This window comes from Patiria miniata, unplaced genomic scaffold (assembly GCF_015706575.1).
Source record: "Patiria miniata isolate m_02_andy unplaced genomic scaffold, ASM1570657v1 HiC_scaffold_7, whole genome shotgun sequence".
Taxonomy (NCBI): Eukaryota; Metazoa; Echinodermata; class Asteroidea; order Valvatida; family Asterinidae; genus Patiria; species Patiria miniata.
This window is the reverse complement of record NW_024037074.1, coordinates 22535368-22557501: the sequence shown is the minus strand read 5'-3', so window position 1 is coordinate 22557501 and position 22134 is coordinate 22535368. Positions and strand designations below refer to the sequence as shown.

Below are 22134 nucleotides of genomic sequence, written 5' to 3'. Positions count from 1 at the left end.
TAAGTCGTCATATCGGAACTTTGTTTAGTTTGTCATGGTTGCTAGCCAAAAATAAAATCAACCAAGCCCGAAAACTTCGTTTTCATAAATTCAATGAAATCCTTCACCTTTTCCGCAACGGCCGCAAGCTTGCTCTTAATCCAGTTCCAGAGTTTGGCAAAGAATTCTTTGATTTTGACAAATAAATCTCGAACGAAATCAGTGAGCCTGCTGATTATGGTTGCCGCAAATTCTACAAAGCTTTTGTAATCGGCCATTTCAGCATTGTATTCTGCATAACCTGCGGCCACCTCTTCCTCGCTCGCATCAGCTGGGAATTTTGGCTTTTTAGGCTTTTTGGACTTGACCTTTTTCCTCAGGTTATCAGAATGCCTCTTGAATTCGTAATTAAGGATATCAAATTTTTGGTCAACATAATCGTCCACCTCGTCGCCATTGTCGAGGGCCTCGACTTCTGCCTTCGCGTTTACTAACTGCTTTTCAAATTCGGTGATTATTTCTTCTTGTATCCCTGCAACATTAAGGCGTAGAGTTTGCTGCCGTTCTTGCTGCACAGTGGTATAGCCGTACGTGTATCTCTGACGCGGTGCCGCTGCCATCCTGGAAATTTGAAGACAATTTCAAAACACACCTAAGTACATTTAGTGTGCTGTTAACTTAATGCTCGTTTACGTAAAGTATCATGTGCTGGGTCCTCCTATATATTTGGGCCTATAGATTTCGTTTTTGTGATTAAAAGAATTTTGGAAGGGAGTTGGTTCTTGGCGATGGGAGAGAGAAGATGTACATCGTAATTGTGACACAGTTGTAATAAAGTCGGAAGACGTTTTGTAACATCACACAACTGAAGTATCCTCACTGTTATTAGTACAAGACTGAATTCCCCTCCTTAACTTCACAAGAAGTTTTCCCGGGATCCGTTCCTGAATCTGACAGCTTTACACATTGAAGAGTGTTACTTCGTGAAAACGAAAATTAACAGTTTCGCAGCTTTTTCGGTTTCACGAACTAACACTCATATTTTTTTTTTTATTTCTTGTTGATTTAATACCGTCACCGACACCACGAAATAACACCCATCTACATACCAGTAAAAACTAGCAATCGGAGAAAACGGCAGCTAAAGTTGAATGCCTTCTAAAACAACACTTTGCGTCAAAACGACAGAGTATTTTCATTTAAGTTTCTCGTTGTGGACACTTGATGAATTGAATTTATTAAATCTGCTATTTTCACTCGTTTGTGTATTAAATAAACAAGAAATAAGAGAAAACAGTGATGTATTTAACACGAGGAAAGTGCAACTTCAGGTCAGCGCGCCCCCGCTCATACAACTTGTTACAAGAAGAGTAGAAGGCTGCATCCGAATCAGTTGGCTAGAGCTAGGTCTAGGTCTGCGCCCATTGAAAATACGCGGGGACGCGCTGACAATAGACGTAGCCGTAGCTCTGGAAGCCCGTTTCGGACACGGCCTTACTTCGTGAAAACGTTTTTGCTCACTTATGAGCAGAGTGCGCGCAATGCATTGCAATGGAAAATGGAACTTGAGTGTTACTTCGTAAAAACGAAAATTGTCACTTTTGCGCAAAAGTTGCCATGGATACTTAGCGTAAATTAAAGTAAAGCTCTTGAAGCTTTGAAACTTCGTGCAATGGTAGGCCTTGATGAATAATGTTTAAAAATCAAAAAAACTGAAAATCGAAAAAAATATGCTTTAACACGGTAGAGTGTTACTTCGTGGTGTCGGTGATTACACAAACGGGTGAAAAAGAGCAGATTTAATAAATTCAATTGATCAAGTGTCCACAAAGAGAAACCCCACCGAAAATTCTCTGCCGTTTTTACACAAAGTGTCGTTTTTAGAAGGCGTTCAACTTTAGATGCCGTTTTCTCCGAATGTTACTTTTTACTGGTATGAAGATGGGTGTTACTTCATGGTGTTGCTGACGATATGAGATCCGTGCGCTACCAAAAGAGTGCGCCTTTTTACCTAACAACATTGATCTCCATATATAGTCTGTGTATATGGTACTAGAGCGCTAACTTCGGGTATAAAGTAATGCCTGCTGGGCGCATCTATGTTTGTGCACAAATCTATGGAAACCTAGAAATTGTGTACGGCTTTTGTACGGCTATTTGCATATCTGCGTTTGTATTCCAAACCGATGCGTTATCGAAGCCAATGCACCAAACCGAAACGCACGATCAGCAAATGAGCGTGTCACGTGTTTTAACCGTCGGTGACGCGCTTAAGTTGTTTGCGTGTGTCCTACTTGCGCGTTGCATGTAGAGTACACTTTCAAAATTCAATCCATCTAATTTCATTATGTTCTACAAACACGCACATGAATTCAAAATGTCTGCGCCAAGGACGGCTTCAAAGCGTCTCCGCGCGCAGAATCAGGAGTTAGCGCTCTAGTAATTTAATATAGCTCTATGGTATGGAGATCAATGCCTAACAACGACGTCCCTTGGGCGGGACATTACGCTGGTTGAAGATATGTGTTCTTGTGTGTGACGCATGTACACCAGGGGATTTGTTCTATTTACACGCAGTGGCCGCGCGCCGCGACAAATGAATTGCGCAGTCATTCAAGATGGTGTCGGTCGGTCACCCCAACTGTACTTCTTTTGCCGGTGAGGGGGTGTTTGTGAACGGAGCGGATAGTAATACACATTAAAACATTCAATGAAAAGGCAATAAATTAAATATTAAAAGTGTTTCTCAAAATACAGTTAAACCCTTAAAACACACACATTGACCACACTGAACGGATAGGACAAGGAAAGGTATGTTGGAGGATAAATAGAGATAAATAGCAAGAAGGAAAGGAAAAAGACTCGCACACACAAAAACAAAGGAGTGAGGAAACTAATCAAAACAAAGGGACATGGGAAAATAAAGGGGTTGTATGGGGAAGGAACAATGAAGGGCAAGAGTGAAGAGTTGGAAGGTGAATGGATAGGGACAAATTATGAGATAAGAGGGTAAAGGAAAGTAGAAAAAAAATATAAAGGGAGTGGAAGGCGGGAAATGGCAGGGAAGACATCTGGAAATAAAACACTGTGTAGCGACAGGGTTAAAACCACAATATGGAACAGGATCAGGAATGTGTCACACTTTGAACTTTGAATAGAATGACCCATTTATGTTTCTGTTCATCCACAATGCCCCGCTGAATAACAAGACATGCAAACGCTTGTTTCTTGCCACTGAAAAGAGAATTATCCCTTCCTTATATCACGTGAAATAATGTCTAAGCCAGATACGTACACTTTCAAAATGGAGGCAGCCAAGCATGCCTTGACAGTGACAATGAATTAAGTGTCGAATCGGAAAAGGAAATTCTTCACCTTTAAAGCCGGTGTCGAAGACTTGCAAAAATGCTCAAAGTTGCGAGATGAGGTATGTTCGTCCGTTCGTGTTCTTCTTGGCAATACTCTATGAATAAAATACAGGTATTATCGATATAGAAGGTATTATGACATATTTAAACCGACTTTTTTATGAGTGGAAGTTACAGGTTTAGAAGTTATAATTAATCATTATAATCAGAAACGCAGCAATGATACACATGTTTCTCTATAAAATTCTTCAAGAAGGGAGGTGGGGCTATGTTGGTTGCGGGGGGGGGGTGGTTCTGGGGTGTTGAAATATATAACCAAAAAATGGTTTTAAAATAAACATTTTATTGCTTGCATTATGTACGTGTTTGCGCGTACGGTTTTAATGGAAAACATGAGCGATTTTTTAAAACAGAAAACAAAAGGGATGTTGGACTGAAATACCCCGTTCAAACCGTTTGAGAGTAATATTCTCGTCAACCCTCGATTTACGATCTTACCCTTGTAAAAAAGTACCATGATAGTACCATGGTAACCATGGTAATATGGTGGTAACCATAGTGAATCGCTAGTAAAACCAAGCTGTCCATTATCAAAATGTGTACTTCAAACACGGTAGCCCTAAAGCAACTTTTTGCAGGCTTAAATCATATAAAATATCACTTTTATCATAAAAAACCCGTCTTCAATTTATCTAAACAAACACCTTTAACATTTATATACGATTCCCACATTCCCCGCGACAGTTATAAGTTGATAGCAATGGTCGGTGTACAAACTGGGCGGAATTGTAAAGTGTGAACGTATTTTAGTCGTTGCTTTTTTATTCAAATTTTCCGCGATACAGCGCCCTCTATTGCCGCATCGTCTCAAATTTTCGCGGGCAGCTAGCTCGACTTCTCATCCGGTTAGTTAGTGTAAAGTCATCTAAATTCAACCATGTGTTCTTCATACGGTGTTGCATAGCACGAATGGAACCGGAAGCTGACTCACATCAAGCGTTCATTCAATGGGCGCTAGTAATCAGTATACAAATATTGAGTGGCTAAGAGTGAAATGGGAGGAATATTATCGCAAGGTAAAATCTGGACTTTTTCATTTCAATTCACGAGGCGAAGCCGAGTGAACTGGAAAAATCAAAATTTTACCGAGCGATAATATTCCTCCCATTTCACAATTTAAAACCACTTAATATTTGTGTAATTAATTATAACTGACATATAGATCCTTGTCATTTGATAAACTTGAACCTTTATTTCGATACAAAATTGGTGGAAAACTTGGACCCAACTCTGTAGCTCTGGCTCTTCGGAACAATACGGGCTACGCGCAATGCTGAACGCGCACACCAGCATGCATGTTCTACATCTACAGGGTTCTCCCCACGTACAAACGTGCGTATCGGCCCGATACGCTGGAATTGTGGCCCGATACGCCGACAAAAATGCCGATCACATTTTTCAGCCCCCGATACGCACAATATAATTTATTACACAAGCCATTAAAATGCACAACATTATCGTTTCATACGCCATTATTTCATCTTGACATTCAAAATCTTGACAAAAATCCCGTATTTCTGATGCTGCATGTGTGATCAAAATGCACACGATGACGGGTCTTTCGCGACGACCGCCAGCACCCAGCTATATACATGTATTAGCGCATTCAGCATGGTACACTGGTTCCCTTCGCGTGCTAACAGTATCAATGCTATGATGAAGGACCGCAAACCAGTGACTACTGCCTTGTACGTGCATACATGATGATTTCGGCCGAAGTTGGATCGTAAAAACACCAAACAAACATCGATGGAGAAAGAGAATTTCTGCAAATTAATTCACAGAACGTGATCTCTATTTTCTGTGTATGTATTTTCCATTAAAATGACGAGATTGCAAAGCTCGAACGTATGGCGAAACATCGTAAGCGTAGCATGCTTCTTAGAAGCAGTGGTGCAAAATTTTCAGCCACATGGGATGGGCCGTACACAGTTCAGTAATGCACAGCGCGATGTACAGCCGGCCAGACTGAATGTTGACGGCGCCAGGGGCCATGATGTACGTTAAACATATTGTGGAATCATATATTTTTAATTAGGTGAGGCAAGTTTTAATCACTTTTGACGGTCAGTCTTGATAATTTTCGTGGTGCAAAGGAAAATAATCCAGGCACAAAACTACATGATTCCTTGTTCAATATGCTCCATTCAATCAAGTGTTTTTATTCCTCCATGATTCAATCAGCAGCCCAAAAAATTGGCGAAATAATTTTTCCGACTTACCGACGCTATTTTGAAAGGCATGTAATCGGAAGCAAAAGTGATATTTTTCTTCACCTTAATTTCTTAATTTGAAACTTGCTTGTTAATATAATTCATACTTTCTAGATCAGGAAGTTTTAACACAGGTTTTGAAATGTTGATTTTTTTTTTTAAGTTAAAAATTTTAATATATTTTTTTCTTTAATTACAAAAAATATCACATGATCTCCTCTAAATTTTAAGGGAAAATCTTCCTCAAAGACTCCCCAGATTTGCTCTAAAATGCACCAGAGAGCCTCTAAAGTTCAAAATTTTTCGGGGCCCTTAAGCGGGCCCCGAACCCCACGCCATGGCTTCGCAGGTTGGTGAATCACAACAAAACTTCCCCCACAGGTTTGAAAAAATCCTGGGGAGAACCCTGATCTATGCATGCATTTGCCATAGATATAGAATAAAACGACTAGATCGGCAGTGCGTACAGACGCGCGTTCTGCCATGGGCGGCGCAACCTCGTGCCCCGTGGGTACGATCTTGCAGCGCCATGTTGTTTCCCATCATGCCTTGCGCGATCGTAACCCCTGGAATTGTGTAATTTAAATATACCAAAATAATGGGTGCGTTCGAATAGCTTACACGTTTCCCTTACACGAGAGCGTTCATTTAGCCATCACGTGATTCTCGTGTCTGCTCCGGTGTCATACACCATTACCCGAGCTGGCGAGCGGGTCTCTGGTGGAAGTCCCGGTGTAATGACGTAACGGGCTAGCCCGACTTCGCAAAAAGTAAACATGGCGGGCAGAATTCGCCGCGACGTAAGTACAAATGTACAGATTATGACGCAAATGGAAAGAAAAGTTTATTTATCAGACAAAATAAATTGGAAACTAGGATGTGCAAGTTGTATGGTCCGTTTATTTTCAGGGACGGAACCCGACAGTTGGCTGCTATAGCTAGGCCAATGTCGTACCGAAAGCAGTCGAAAATCGCGGTACGGCACCAGCCATGGACCGGTCATGGCCGGATGGCTGCCGTAACAATAGCGATGGTTAAAACAAGGAGTCTGAAAATGCACTTAACTCTCCATGATATAAATAAGTGGTGTCTGGATAGTATGATACTACGTTCTTTGCGATGGTTCAGTATATAGACCTCAATTATTATTTTGTTAATAACAGGGCCGGGCTTCGAAGAAAAAGGAGTTAGCCTAACATTAATTCAAATTTTAGTGACTATTGTTACGGCAGCCGTAATGCAGTTTTCAACTACTGTCGTTCAGCATTGCAGCAGTTTCCTTCTTTGTTTTTTATTAGTTTTTTCCTGTTTAATAATAATGCTGGGTCCTATAGCTAGACTAGAGTAGAGTAGACTCCTGGTTGTTTTTACTTTTACGTTTTTAATCGAATCATTCTTTGTATTTAAAAAGATTTAATTGTATTCGTTGTAATTGTAATCAGTGGCTTGGGAGGATGTTTTAAGGGAGAGATAGAGCCTGAGAACCATTCGGTTGATATATCATCGTAGTCTATTTCCAACAGTTAAAAATCCTAACGTTATTACTGCCTTGTAATGATAGTAGTTGAAAATTGCATTACGACTGCAGTAATGATAGCCAAAACATATTTTTAAAGGCACGGGGAGGGGGGGGGTATTGCCCTACAAATTATGGTGAACTGAAGTTATAGTAGTTTTAAATATTTGACCTTAAACCTGTTCCAGAATTTTTCATTCTTGAAGTTAAAATTTTGAATATTTGTGTTTTTTCATATTTAAATATGATTGTTCACACATACACACTAGTGTTTACAATTAAGGCCATTCATTTTCGAAAAATTTAGTATTTGATTATTTGAAACTGCATTTGACCTATTTTAACATTCAAAACTTGGCGTCAATTTTACACAAGTGGCCATTTGCCTGCAGAAAGTACACTGTACCTGTCCAAAATTTGCATGCCACACGAGTGTTTTGCAATAAATAATTTACAATAACTGGTCATTTGCTTTAACCTAGGATGGAAACAATGAAATGATGGCAACAAAAAAGTTACTGTCAACAAAATGTGGCATCTGACAACAGGCCTAAAGTTTTGTCAACAAAAAAGTTACTGTCAACAAAATGTGGCATCTGACAATAGGCCTAAAGTTTTTTCTGTTGACAGCCTGGGCAAATACTGAATAGTCAGCTATGCTATTCCAATTACCGTTGAAAAGTAGAGCTCTGAATGTTTCTTGGTTTATTGCTTTGTTTTCTTTCAGATTCAGTGTGCGAAACTTGTTTTATGAAACATCATGAAGAGCTGCTTCATGTAAACACTTATTAATCTCCATTTTTTTGAAAAAAGGTTCATCTTTGTATTTTGGGTCATTTTTGCCCCCCAAAAAGCAAACATTTTACCACATGACCTGAAATACATTTTTACCAGTGTTGTACGTATTCGAGTACTTTTTTCCGAGTACCGAGTACTGCCGAGTACTTGCGTTGCCGAGTATGAGTACTTGAACTTCCGATTACAAGTACAGGTCTCCGAGCACTTGTACTTGTACTTCCGAGTACGAGCACGAGTATGAGTACTTCCGAGTACGAGTACGAGTACTTCTATTTCCAAATACGGCCATAGGGCAATACAAACCTACTCACGGGTTGCTGTTAAATGTGTTTGTCCGGACGTGCACAGAGGAAAATCAGGAAACTTCGATTACTCCACAAACGCAGCCAATCCACCATTTCAAACTATAAGTATCGATAAGATAAGGCCGCTACTCGAGTACGAATACTTTGATGATCGAGTACAATTTCGACATGTCGAGTACGAGCACTTTGCTGCCTGAGTACGAGTACCGTAATTTCGAGTACGAGTACTTTGACATGCGAGTACCAGTTCAAGTACAAGTACACTTAAAAATGTACTCGAGAAGTACTCAAGTACGAGTACCGAGTAGAAGTACTACAACACTGGTTTTTACAAAAAAATCCAAAGAATCCAAATATATGTCACATTAGAACATCAAAACCTTTTCAAGTTTCCATAATCAACAGTAGTTTTTTTTCCACTGGAAATCTAAGTAGACTCTCTCTTAATCAGAAGGTGCTCTGTCACCCGCAATAGTACCTTGTGCTACAGATACTTGCATTTTAAATTTGGAGCGATTTTGACTCTTTATGAATTGATTTTCTTGTCAATACAGTATCTCTAAATAGGATAAATGGTTGGAAAATAACTGATAGTCAACTGACATTTAATATTCTGCTTAGAATTTGCATAATGTAGCATTCTTTTTATCTTGCCATTAATGATACATGATTTCCTCGATTTCAGGATAACAAACCACGTCGTCTGCTACCACACATGAATGATGGGATGGTGAAGCATGACAACTGATCAAAATAATGGCAAGGTATGAAGGCAGACTGAAAGAGTCAAAGTAAAGAAGCCGGTGTGAAAACTAAAATTGAAAAAGAAATTGGCATTCCAGCAGAAAACTGTGAGGATAAACTGAAAAGCTTAAAGAGATCTGTAGTAATCATTGTTTTTCTCTTTGTATGAAAGGCATTCCATTTGAAGTAAGATCACTTGTGATATTTTGTAGTACAAGGCGCTCCATGAAAAAGTCACTTGAAAGGTCAAATAGAGCATCTTTGCATTGCACCCCAAGTGTGTGCAGTTGTGTAGCTTAAATGGTCTGACAAAATGTTAAAGTTATTACACTTCAAATATCAGATGATCCAAGTCGAGGTTCTAATAGAAGCCATCCAGAAAACAGTCTTTAAACCGAGGTGAATGTTCACAACAAACTGTCAGTAAAATATTCTTTTCCCACAATTGCATTGTAAAACATAGTCATATTCCTTTAATCCGTGGGAAATATCACCCATTTCTTCTTTTTTATTTTTGCAGATTTCAAGAGACATCTCATCTATTGGAGGTGTTCAAGGAAACGAAGCCCTCACCGGTGAAAAAGAAAGCGGTCAAGAGTCAAAAGAGGTCCAGCCCCCCCCCCCCCTCCCCGCCCTGCTTTTCGAATTTGCAGCACCTGCAGTGGCCTGAAATTTAGGGGAAAAATGTTCTTGGGTCCACCCTTGGTGTCCCCTTAAAACAAGATGGTGCCTTCCCCTGCCCTCCAACCCCAACTTACTGAACAAATCCTGGCTCAGGCTAGCCACGGCATTTGAAGTTGCTGTGTGAGTTGCCTTTTCTTGTGCAGGCCTGGATGAAATTCCTATATGATCTTTTCAAGCTTTTGGGTTTATCCTCACACGTACTTTGCTGCCGGAATGCCTATTTCTTTAAAAAAAATTTACTCACAGGTTTCTTGAACTTTGACTCTTTCAGTTTACAATTGAGAGATTGCATCGACTAAAATTCATTTTCATGCACTAAAAACAACTAACTGGACACATTTCATTAGACTGTCCAGTTGAGTCCTTATCAGAAAGTTACTCCTGTTGAGTTGAGTCATTAAGTCAAGAAGGCCGAGTCAATTTGATTTTCTGAAATTTCAACACCTTATAATAAATTTATAAATAATTTTTGACTGGAAGAACGTACACAAGACACCCATTTATTATGAAGATCCAAAGACGTGAGTCCCATCCATGTCAATACAATGTATGTGCATTTTTTTCTCCTAAGCCCTCGAACACACAATACAATGTTTGTTCAGATATATTGTAAATAATGTGTTCATATATTAAAGAAGTATTTATTTGTCGGTTATATACACATATCTTTAAACAGTTGCTTTTTTTTGTTTCCCTGAACAGAAAATTTACTTATTGTTTTTATGAATAAAGGAGGTATTAATTACTAATAAATTAATCTTTATCATGTACCGACATAATCTTGTAAGCACTAAATAAGTTAGAGTGTCAAAAACAATGAAAACTGAAATAATAGTTATAATCCATGGATGATTCACAGTCAATTTTTTTTATTTTCAATTTCGAGAAGCACGATATGCAAGAAAAAAAGGTTTTTCAAGTTATGAAATGTCCAATGATTGTAGACTGAAGCAATAAGTTATATACTTTAATAGGCAAATGGAAGTTTTTTTCTAAATGTATTTCTTGAAAGTGTGTCGATAAATATAAAAAAAGACACTGTGGCAATATTTTTGACGGGTTTTGTCTGCAATTTGTTGTCATGGACTCGACTCTCGATATTAAGGCCTAAGTTCAATTTATCAATAACAAGCTTATGAAATGAACTTCTTTCAAGCCGAAAATCCCTCAACTTTTGGAACGAATTCCAAACGATTTAGGATGAAATTTACGTTTACATCGGTCTTTATGACATACTTGTCGATAATTTAGAGCAAATCTACTGATTCTCTCATTAATTTATCGTATTGCAATGATCTAGAGTTAATTAAATTAGCCGGATCGCCGCATCTCTATTTTCCCGGTGAGCAGACGACGTTGTGTGTACATTCACATTTGGCCCCGCCCCTTAACACCTTTGACCTTCATTTCCCCAGCATGCCATAGGCGAATACACTGCAGCGTTTGATTAGCCTCATTGCGTGGCTTTCCCTGGGTGTAACCCCGCGTATACACGTGTAAGCTAATCGAACGCACCCAATACGGTACATTATAATTAGGGCTACAGTTTATCCGTTTTACGTGCCGACGCCATCTTTAAAATGTTAAAAGTTGTGATTTTGAAGAATCAATCCTTTCAAACACAGCGTTTGGACGTTGTGTTAATTAGCAAAGATTTGTATTAAATGTACGTACCCCTTTCGTGCCTTTTCAACCACAGATACAGGGGGTTTTTTTAGCGAAAAACGCGGCTGACATAAACCATATCGTACAGGCTTCGCGACTTTTGAATCATAATTTTTTTTTTCGTACGTGACGTTACGTGCAAAGCTAAGCACGCTAGCGCGAGCGCATTATGGGCGTGAAATCTTCGAAATGCCCGCGCAGTGCGCTGTGAATAGCCATTCAGTGTCATTTACGTCATCATCACAGCCAGGGGTTAGTGTAAGGAACGAGCACGCGCCCCTGGAGTCGAGGCTGTTGGCGGCGCCATTTCTTAGCGCGTGGGGCAACAGTTGCGTTACGCGCACCTTTTTTTCCGTAGCTTTGTATGGAAAGACATTATTTCTATGTCCACAAAAGTGATATTTTTGAACGCGCACACCAGCATGCATTTCCCGTTTTAAAATGCTGGTGTGCGTTGCTTAAAAAACCCTTGCATTCAGCTCTTTGAGTGTTATTTTGTTCGTCAACAAACAAACAGAACAATGATCATTTTGAACATCTTATTTCCGTACCTGTTGTGCTGTCCTTTAATTTAAATTCACAGCAGCTTTCAAGGGACAACACCCACAACATTTTTTTCTCTCCATTGTCCCTCCTCAGAGTATGTCATACGCAGTAATCAGATGCAGTTTTGTACTGTTGGTTACTCGGGGGGGGGGGGGGTGGGGGTGGGGTGGGGGGGGGGTGCACGCCCTCCCCAGCCTTTCAATTCACTAACTTCTTTTTTTTTTAATAGAACAAATACATTTGTGTTATTTTGCTCTGTACCTCTAGTGGCGCGCGTATCCAGCATCTGAAAATCTTATGGAAGGCGCAAGAATCTCACAATGTTGAACAAAATGGGTACCAAAAGTAGAGCACAATGTATTTAATTTGGTCAATTAGGTCATTCAGAAGTCCGGAACGTTACGGGAGTGTCATTTAATTTAATTCTTAAAACGGTTTTCAGGGGCATTATTATTGTCATTGAAAGTCAGACATATATAATGCAATCCAAGTAAATTGTTCTCTTCCCAAAAAGATAATAACTGTCACACAAATCTCCAAAATCATCCATTAAAACATTTCCCAATTTTCTTAAATAATTTAACGGTAATTTAAAGCAGTTTTTAAATTCTACGTTTTCCTTTTCATTGTTGTTTATAAACAATGTCTTTATATACATTTTATCAGAATAGCCGACATTTATTTGTCCGGATCAAGACGCGTGGGCCTTGACTAAAGGCTAGATCCACCCCTGATAAACGTCAAATTGGACATGTGATTAGATTTACCTTGTTGAATGAAAACAACACTCAACCTAAACAGTTGGATGCATTACTGCTGGAACGCAACGGAGACACAACCTTTTCCCCAATATTAAGGCCAACAAAATAGTTCTGCTTCCGATTACATGCCTCTCAAAAATGGCCATGAAATGGATTAAAACTTACCTTGATTACTGTCAAAATATTTATGGTCGATGTTCTTAAAGCTATAGTCCATCATTTGCAGCTATCCGAAAAGTAACTGGCGTACTTATTGTTGAAAAACATACTTGGTTGAACGATAGTAAGGGGACTAAACTCCCTGTAAAATTATTCTTTCTGGCAAGCTGTCATTTTGAAGTAATCATTTTGGAAATTTCCGTTAATAGACCGCTTGCAGACGCGATCGATATTGACGCGCGAAGGTGCACGACGCCATGTTATGAGACAAAATGTGCATGGGTAGATATACGCCTGTCCCACAACATGGCGTCGCGCGCCTTCGCGCGTCGATTATCGAACGCATCTGCAAGCGGTCTATAGTAGTTCGGTTTTTTTATTCGGCGAAGCGCGCTCAAGCGTTGACACGACGCACAAGGGCGCCCGCGGTTGCTATAATTCGTCGGATTTGTGCGCGACATAGCTGCAATCGGCTCGGTGAGAACGTGTCCCGGACGGACGCTGAATTCAGGCCCAATTCAAAACATGATTCAGCAACTTTTGATTTGAAATTGATATCCTAGAATGCTGTTTTTCTCGGAATATACAGCTGAAGCTGAGCTGAAACTTCATCAGGTTAGTTGTTCAGTACCCTTCTTTAGATTTTGAGCACTTTTGTTGCTTCAAACGCACAAAATGCAAAAATTACAAATGATGGACTATATCTATAAATAATGGAAAATTCAGGTCTCACACACATTATGCACAACGCTAGTCATGACAGGAAACAGGCCAACGCTGTCCATAAATCGCGCGGTAAAGCGGGCGCAATATACTGTGTGTGGCGGGCGAATAACCTCGTTTTTAAAATTTTATGGTAGGAAATTTCGGGGAAACACGCTGCATCGTATCACTCCAAGTACGTGTAGTACGACCTCAAAATAAATTCATCAATACGGAAAATACATACACAGACAAGAGAGATCAAGTTCTGCGAATAAACTTGCAAAACTGTTCTTTTTCCATCGGTGTTTCCTTCGCATTTTTACGATGTCTGGTGCGACCTGCAACTGCAGTGCACCGCCCATGCATTGACTGGTTACCGCATTTTCTACACGCCCTCTTTAGCCCTTTGCCGTTCAGTGTGCGGCGCGGCGGGAACCGTCATCGCTGCATTCAGCATTTGCACACTGTAAAAAAATAATGGGTAAAACACTGTTGGGCAATATAATTTTACCCAACATTGGTTTGAAATTACTAAATTTGGGTAAAAATTTTCCAACAATTGAAAAAAATTCGCCCTAGAGTTTAACCTGTTGATATGTTGACCAACGTTGGTCTACATATCAACCCACTTTGCCCAACGTGTTTACAGTGTACGCACGTGTTACATAAATTATCGTCACGATCACCGCGACATCATCGAATTGCGAACTAGTTATCGCGAAGCGAACTTGTAAAAAAACAACGGAGTTTCTTCTTAACAAAAATAGCCAGTGTAAGTAGGCAAAACAATAAATAAAAGCATGTTTTGCCCAAAAGGGTTGTTGGGAGGTGTTTTGTGAAGACAGAAAAGACATCAGGATTTTTAAAATGTGTTATATCGTGTATATTGGTGATTTAGTTCAATGTACTGTACGTGTTTTAACGTTATTACGTCCGCTCCAACTTTAAAAAGTAACAGCGTTACTGTTGAAACCCCTCAGACAGAGTCAAGTTATCATCCAGAAACCATTTACCTTAAACTCACCACGGTGACCTTCAGCTTTGACCTTTTGATCCCTAGACCAATCCCAACTCGCCTGTACCCAAGGGCAACCCCTGCCGAAGTTATACAGCAAAATCTGATTTCAAACTCAAGTTATCATCCGGAAACCATTTACCTTAAACTCACCACAGTGACCTTGAGCTTTGACCTTTTGACCCCAAAACCAATCCCAACTTGCCTGTACCCAAGGGCAACCCCTACCGAAGTTAGACAGCAAAATGTGATTTCTAACTCAAGTTATCATCCGGAAACCATTTACCTTTAACTCACCACGGTGACCTTTAGCTTTGACCTTTTGACCCCAAACCAATTCGAACTTGCCTACTCTCAAGGGCAACCCCCTACAGAAGTTACAATCCCACACAACATTTCTAACTCAAGTTATCATCCGGAAACTAAGCTACCCGGACGGACGGCGATGACATTACCCCTCGCGGTTGAGGGGTATTTTTTTATGACCGTGTTTTTGGATCTCTCGCGGCAACGAATTGGTTGGTTTTTACCCAAGACGCCCCATACAAAAACAAACAGTGATGGCTATGCACAGTGTTGTTGACTCGAATCGCTGACTCGGACGAGTCGGACTCGAGTCGTTATTTTTTTGACTCGAGACTTGACTTGACTTGGGAAAAAATGACTTGAGACTTGACTTGACTTGAAAAAAATGAGACTTGAGACTTGACTTGAGTCGAATAAATTTGACTTGCTGACATTAAAAAATTTCTTAAAGTTAAGAAAACACAAACCTCGGGGCGTTGCATGCGCACAAACATAATTGGTTGAAAAGAATGCAGATAGTGCATAGCGAATTAGCAACCAGCATGCGATAGCTGGGAATCCCGAGGTGAAGTTTATACCGTGCGAAGTCTGAGCACCATCAGTTGTTATAGAGCGGTCATTAGTAACCATATGCATAGGCTACACGTACACATTGAGTGCATGGTTTACCAGTAAGCGTGCTACATGTAGATGCAACTAGGGTTTAAACGACTGGAAATCAGCTCCTACCTCCAATCCGCCATAATGCAACATACAAGAATTCACATCATGTATTAAACGAAAACGTTCGGAAGGACATTTTGTCAGACGTCCTTCAAACATTCAACGTGATGGAACAAGTATGAAAATATTATATCAAAATGCGTTTTTAGACTCTTTAGATACAAATAAGGTGTTTGAGAGAGGATGTTTGAAAGTATATGATTTTTCTTTTGTCGTATATTGGATATTTCCTATACTCTGGCGCGGCTCCATCGTGGAACTATGAACACATAAACTGGTCCCTGTAAGTAGTCTGTGCATCTTATATTTAAAAAAAAAATGACTCGAGACTTGACTTGACTTGAAAAAATTCATTTGGGACTCGACTTGACTTGTGATAAATTGACTCGAGACTTGACTTGACTTGGAAAATAATTGACTTGAGACTTGATTTGATAAAATTTGACTTGGGATTTGACTTGGCTTCCCATTTTTATCTCCCATTTTCCAGTACAAATACTTCACTAAAAACATTCAAGACAGTTTCAAGGCCCCAAATTATGGAATTCCCTTCATATAACGATGCCAAAACTCTTTGTCTCTTCAAAAATTTCTTATTGTTTAATTAAACCTTATGTACTAATTTTTGAAACTTATATATTTCTTATGCCAAGCTGCTTAATCCTGTTTGCTATTGCTACACATTATATATATATTTATATATATATCTAGTTCTTTTGTTATATTTGCTTGTTTGATTTCATGTTTTAATTACGTACTTCCGCTAATGACACAGCTTATTTAGTTTTTTCCCTGTAATTGTTATTGTTTCGTTTCTTATATTTCGTCTAACTTATCCAATTTAACTTGACCTGAACATAATCAAATAAGTATCTTTATTTTCCACACTGTGTTGTCCATGGGTCCCGTACTCGACAAGCTCTGCTTCCTACGGGTCCCTCCGCTTCACTGTTCTTATGACATTGTGTTTAGTATTTGCATTTTCTGTCTTTGTTAATGCTGTACTTTTGTTCTCTGCCTGTACTAATGAATGAATGAATGACTGAATGAACTTGGAACTGGCTATGCATTCCATCCACAAGTTGCGCACCCAACCATGTGCATTTGTCTTCAACAATATGAAGTTGGCGTAGAACTTGGAAGAAGAAAGTAAAGCCTGGCATCAGACTATTCCTGACTTGCAAACAAACGTGCAAGATTGTCTTAATATGCAAATAATTGAATACCAGGGTGAGAGAGCAGGCAGTGTGTGTTGAGAGCGTATATGCTCAACACCATCACGAGGAACGTGAGATTCATGTAGACGAGACTGCTCCGGCATTATTGGGAATTCCCTCCGCTTCCCTGAACTGCAAGTAAACGGGTGCGGGCACCGGGATTTCCCGCCCCACACAACTTCCCACAGGGCTAGCGATCGCGAACTGGCAAAACGTCAGCATTACTTTCGCTTCAGGGTTTTAAGAATAAAAAAATATAGGCCTATGTGATGTCCTTTGGAAAAGGAATATTATTTTCCTCTCGAATTCAATATTATCAAATTCAGTGTTCCTTGCTCGGATTAAAGATAAAGTGACGTATGCGAATATAACGCTATGATGACCATCATGAAAATTGATCTCATAACGGAGATAAAGATTGTGAGAAAAGTGGAAATTCCGCGGCCCCATAATGCCAATGTGGTACATTACAGTTACCCAAGCATACGATGAACTTCCCACAAACTCCCACAAATATACACGTGTTCACTATACCCAAGAATTTTAGTTCCGTTCGGAAGTATTTTCCTCACTAATACGTTTTTACCAATTAAGAATCATTGTGGGCAAAAAATCATTATTAAAACAAAGTCAGGCACATAATTATTTCAAAATTATTTAATCATACACGCCAGAATACAACATGGCGCACATAATGACGGAGGATTGTGACTTTAAAAATATGAGGGATTTGTTCATGCAGAACCACAAAAGACCACATGTAAAAAGAGTCGGATGAATTAATTGGCTAATGGAGACTTACCTGCGGGTCGGCAAGCAAAGATGCAGGCTGGCAATGTAGAATAAAGAGGTGACGTCCTACTGCTGTAAATTTCCGAGTTCGTGAAAAAGGGTGTGGTTGCATCGCTGGTAACCCATAGCCGCGTGCATCAAAATATACAGTATAAGATGCCAGCACCGTTTAATTTGCGAGGACCTATCGTTCCCGTGAAGTCTGGTTTCCTGACCTGACAATCCCTCCGCCCACGCCCAGACGTCTAAAGTGTAGGTTATAGGCAGCCTCAGTCTCTAAAAATAAACATGACGACATTGACGGCCCCTTTTCAAAGCTCGGCTTCGTTTTCAAAAAATTCGCTTAATAACTGATAACGTTGAATGTTCCCAGTGGCGATTAGGGGGGGGGGGGGGGGGGGGGGGGGGGGGGGCAGGCGCGGTTCTACGGTGGGGGGGGGGGGGCCCTAGGGGGGACTTTAGCCCCCCCAAAAAAAAAAAAAAATTTTTGTCTAGCCCCCTCCCTAAAAAAAAATTCCACGAAAAAAAATGTACTAGCAAAATGTAAGAATTTGACATGGGAACGGTCTCCCCCTAAATGGGTGCATTTGTACACTTTTAGTGTTTGGGGGTTTTTATCAGCGCTCCCCATTCGACGGTGCTCCCGACCTGGAAACAGGGCGCTGGGAAGGGCAGATGAGCTTCACAGAATCTTGTGAAGGAAGTGGTGATGGCATTCTGGGTAATTTATCATGACCTTTGTATAAAGCATCTGGCTGCAGCTGTAGACCGCGGTTAGCCAATGCGCGCAAATACTATCCGAAAAGTTTGCCATAGAAATACATACACACCATACCGGATGTGATTTCTTTTTCATTGCGGACCATGTGGACAAATTTTGAGCGTCGAATGATATGCATTTCGACCCTTTTTGAATTCGAAACGGAGCCTGAGCAACTGGCGGGAGTTGAACATTTACAAAACAGATAAGTTTTACAGATTTTCCTACATTATTATGCTTTTCAACCCACAAAACAGGGCGCCGCATTTATGAATGAGAATAAAAGAGTGACGAATGACTCAGTCTTAACGGCCGTTTCAAACCTTGCAGGGTCGTGGCCGTGACGCCTTGCCGGTCACAGGTCACGCAAAATCTATCCAATCGCAGCGTTGATTCGTCAGCTCTTCCCAGCGTCCTGTTTGCAGGGCGGGGGTACGAGCGAACGCTCCCCAAAGAAAATATGAACAAGCCCCCCCCCCCCCCCCCCCCCCCCCCCCCCCCCACGCATTGAGTTTCAGAGGCCTAAGTGTCCGGAGAAAATAACCGCTCTACATTTAAGCACGCCACCCTGGAAAAAATTCTGGATTCACCTTGCTAGCCCCCCAAAATATTGGCTCTAGAACCGCGCCTGGGGGGGGGATGTAAGAATGTGACGTACATGCGAACGGTCTCCCCTGAGTAAATAATCGTGAGAAGGGTGCACTTTTAGTTAATATAGTGTGTAGGATTTTGTCAGCGCTCCCCATTGAAATAAGGCACAACGACGATTTTGTGCATCAAATATACTTGGATCGTATGGGCGAACTTTTTGCTGCGTCACGTAGGCCTGCGTCATGTATATGGGTTCCTACACCAACACAGCTCATGACATCGAGTGTAGAAAAGCTCAGGCTTGGTCTGCTCTGTTCTCACTGACAAAAGTATGGAGATCCTCGATCTCCAAGACCACCAAACTTAAGATCTCAGTAGAATCCATCCTCCTCTACGGTTGCGAGTCCTGGACCCAGACCAAACAAATCTATGCATCCATTGATGACACCTATACACGGATGTTGCGGGCTGTTCAGAACGTTCCTCGGCAACAACATCTCCCTAACTCTGTTCTGTATGGTGCCCTTCCCCCTATCTCCACCACCATCAGACAGCGTCGCCTTTGGCTAGCCAGTCACGTTTATCGACATAATGAGCCAGCTAGTCAAGTTCTCCTCTGGAATCCTGAAGCCCCTCGACGTAAAGGTCGTCCAAACAGGACCCTGAAAACATCCATCGAGCTAGAAACTGCATGGTCTGAGTGGTCCATCTCTTTCCAACACTATGCTCGACGGGGACAGTTGGGCCCAACTCATCGAGTCATCATGAAACTCAATGAATGAAGAAGAAGAAGATGTAGGCCTACTATTTTGAATTTGACGACCGTTACCGTGATTTTCTAAAACTCGGTCTTCATTCGGCTCGGCCTGCTAACAGTGCTATTTGGGTGCCTAAGTGTGAAGATTCAAGATCAACATAAGTCAATGTTATCTTACAGAAATATCAAACTGTATTATCATAACTGTATGATATTACGAAGCAAGTGATGTAATTAAAAATTTGATCAGAAAATTAAAAGCTATAAGTGACAAAGCAAAATCGGAAACGAAGCCGAGATTTGAAAAAGGGACATCAATGTCGTCCTGTTTATTTTTAGCCACGGAGGCTGCTTGACCTACAATTTAGACGTGAGCGTCCAGAATAATTGTCAGGTCTGGGAACCAGACTATAAAATGTATTACTAGCGGCTACCTGACCTGAGATAGTCAGAATCTTTTGGTCTGGGAACCAGACTAGTTCCCGTGTTGGTATTAGTGCGTAGGCCTATGCGTAAGTACGTCGAAATTAACACCCAATATAGTGGGTTGCCCAGTGTTCTCTACAGTGTGTCCCAATTAGAAAAAGGTAACTCACAAACAAAGAGATAATATGAACAAGTACAAAGTGGTACAATCGACGGTTGCCGGGTATCGCGGGTAGCGATTATTTTTTCCATACCACACACTCGCTAGTATATATAGATTTATGCTGGAGGGCCCTATATATGCAATAGTACTACGTAAAATAGTATGTAGTAAAACTACTGCTTTTTACGACCGAGTCACTGCTGTAGTGTCATGGATACTACATTGGATTTCAAATCCGATGGTGCGAGTTCGATTCTCATTGCATGCTTTTTTGGGTTAATTTCTTCTTTTTTACTTATTTTTTTCTCTTATTTTACCAATATGTGGTTTGGAGGATTTTTTTGCAAGGGAAAATAAAGTCCGAGAACCTGACTTGCAACTCGACGTACTTCGAATACACCCATATGCATGTGTACAAAAAAAGGCGTTCGGAAAAAAAAATATCGCTGTCGGGTAGCAGCGAGACCGGGTAACGTGTGAAGACGGTAGTGTGGTGGCCCACAACTGTCACGGCAAAAATAAATTCTCCACGGCAAAAGCAAATTGTCCGCGGCAAAAACATTGAATTCCCCACTCCAAAAGCAAATTCTCGACGACAACCGTTCTTTAAATTGCTAAAATGCTTTAATGTAACCGGTTGACCAAATAACAACAATGCTCTTGATATCGTTGTTCTGTTCATGAATAAACATACTGGCCTGATCGAAACTATTGAATTATTCATGACTTTCGAGCATCCCACCCACGGAAAAGAAATTCCCACCCGTGCCGAGAGTACAGAAAACGAAAAGGAATGGGGCGCAATCTAATATGCAAAATGTATGCAAATTAGACGCATGCGCAACAGTGTTTGCAAACCGGCATTGTAAGAATACAATATATTGATCACCTGCACGGCTGCACCATTTGTGCACTTGATTCGCTCATCACCACTGAGCTGCCACTCTCTGTTCATTTTATAGATACATTTATTTCGATGCTGCCATAAAGAGGATTCATAAATGTTATATATTACTAAGTTAAGATGATACGGGTCAGTGAATTTTAACAATATGAAATCTCTCAACTGGAAATTCAAATTTCCACCCGTGGGCACGAGAAAATCCATGCCCAGGATACTATTCTTCATATCAGTGAAGACTGCCCTCACTTGGTGTGTGGTTCGACCAACTTGCACCTCTAGCCAAGATATGCCCAGCATAGCTATGTAACGTGCGTCGCCTAGTCGGTCCCTTGCCTCTCTGGCCCAGTCCCGATGGAGTTGAAGCACCTGCGGTTGGAGGCCACATTACCAAGTGACGAACAGCATTCCCAACTCTGTTCCACCAGGGGAAAGCGCTAACTCAACTTGTGTTTGGGATTTAGGGGATTGGGTGGATTAACCTGTGGTTTTGGGTGGATTAGCCTGTGGTTTGGGAGGTTGACCGGTGGCTCTGGGTGGCTGACCGGTGGCTCAGGGTGGCTAACCAGTGGCTTAAGTGGCTCAAGTGGCTCGAGTGGCTCTAGTGGCTGAAGTGGCTCAAGTGGGGGAGACTTACACCCTAATTAGTGACACTTAGACAATAAAACAGAGACAGGAGACTTCTTTGACTTCTTTGGTCCCACCAGGCGAAGAAGTGAGATTTATTCTCTCGAACTGTGCCTTTTATAGGCCAACATGGTCATATACATTCACATACAATAAATGCCCCTCATTACTAAAGTACACAAGGTGCCTCAACCAATGAAAATGCAGTATTGCTTAGTAGATGACTTAAGCCACGCCCACTAACAGCGCTGGCCAATTAAATGCTGATGTTCTAGTATGAGTGACTGGGCACTAAAGAAAAGTCACTATACAGTTCATGTTAATGTATAAAACGTATAGTTGATGATTCATCA

At 40.8% G+C, this 22134-nt stretch overlaps 2 long non-coding RNA genes across 2 annotated transcripts; one reads left to right on the top strand and one right to left on the bottom strand.

Annotated features, from left to right (window-relative positions):
* Positions 1 to 407: 407 nt before the first annotated feature.
* Positions 408 to 17748, bottom strand: LOC119718901. The gene is made up of 3 exons (XR_005269860.1): positions 17567 to 17748; positions 3355 to 3442; positions 408 to 600 (listed from the first exon to the last, which is right to left on the bottom strand). It is a non-coding gene; the product is annotated as an uncharacterized LOC119718901 (long non-coding RNA).
* Positions 6268 to 10013, top strand: LOC119718900. The gene is made up of 4 exons (XR_005269859.1): positions 6268 to 6420; positions 7864 to 7913; positions 8925 to 9003; positions 9504 to 10013. It is a non-coding gene; the product is annotated as an uncharacterized LOC119718900 (long non-coding RNA).
* Positions 17749 to 22134: the final 4386 nt, after the last annotated feature.